Source organism: Syngnathoides biaculeatus, chromosome 3 (assembly GCF_019802595.1).
Source record: "Syngnathoides biaculeatus isolate LvHL_M chromosome 3, ASM1980259v1, whole genome shotgun sequence".
NCBI lineage: Eukaryota > Metazoa > Chordata > Actinopteri > Syngnathiformes > Syngnathidae > Syngnathoides > Syngnathoides biaculeatus.
The window spans coordinates 40,733,895-40,734,226 of record NC_084642.1 but is presented as its reverse complement, the minus strand read 5'-3'; the positions used below and the strand labels follow the sequence as shown (position 1 = coordinate 40,734,226).

At 38.3% G+C, this 332-nt stretch overlaps 1 non-coding gene across 1 annotated transcript; it reads right to left on the bottom strand.

The window, feature by feature from the left end:
* Positions 1-259: 259 nt before the first annotated feature.
* trnar-ucg (transfer RNA arginine (anticodon UCG)) lies at positions 260-332 on the bottom strand. Its single transcript has one exon. It is a non-coding gene; the product is annotated as a tRNA-Arg (tRNA).

Here is a 332-nt window from a genome sequence, read left to right as displayed (position 1 = left end):
GGACGTCTCCACAATGTAATATTTACCTGGCTTTCGGAGGATGTCAGTAGATTAAAGAAAACAATAGAAATGACAAAGGTAGCTCCTCTGGAGCCCACCACAATTTAGGGATTTGGAATTTGAGAGCCCTTTTTTTTTTAAATAAATTGTAGAGTTGTAGATGAATAATGACTGTACAAATGTGATGACCTTCATTTCAAATCCAGAGTCAACATGTTTAACAAACCGTAATGAAATTGGTTTAAAAATAAACTGTGATCGAGCTAGCTAGGAGTCGAACCTAGAATCTTCTGATCCGAAGTCAGACGCGTTATCCATTACGCCACTAGCCC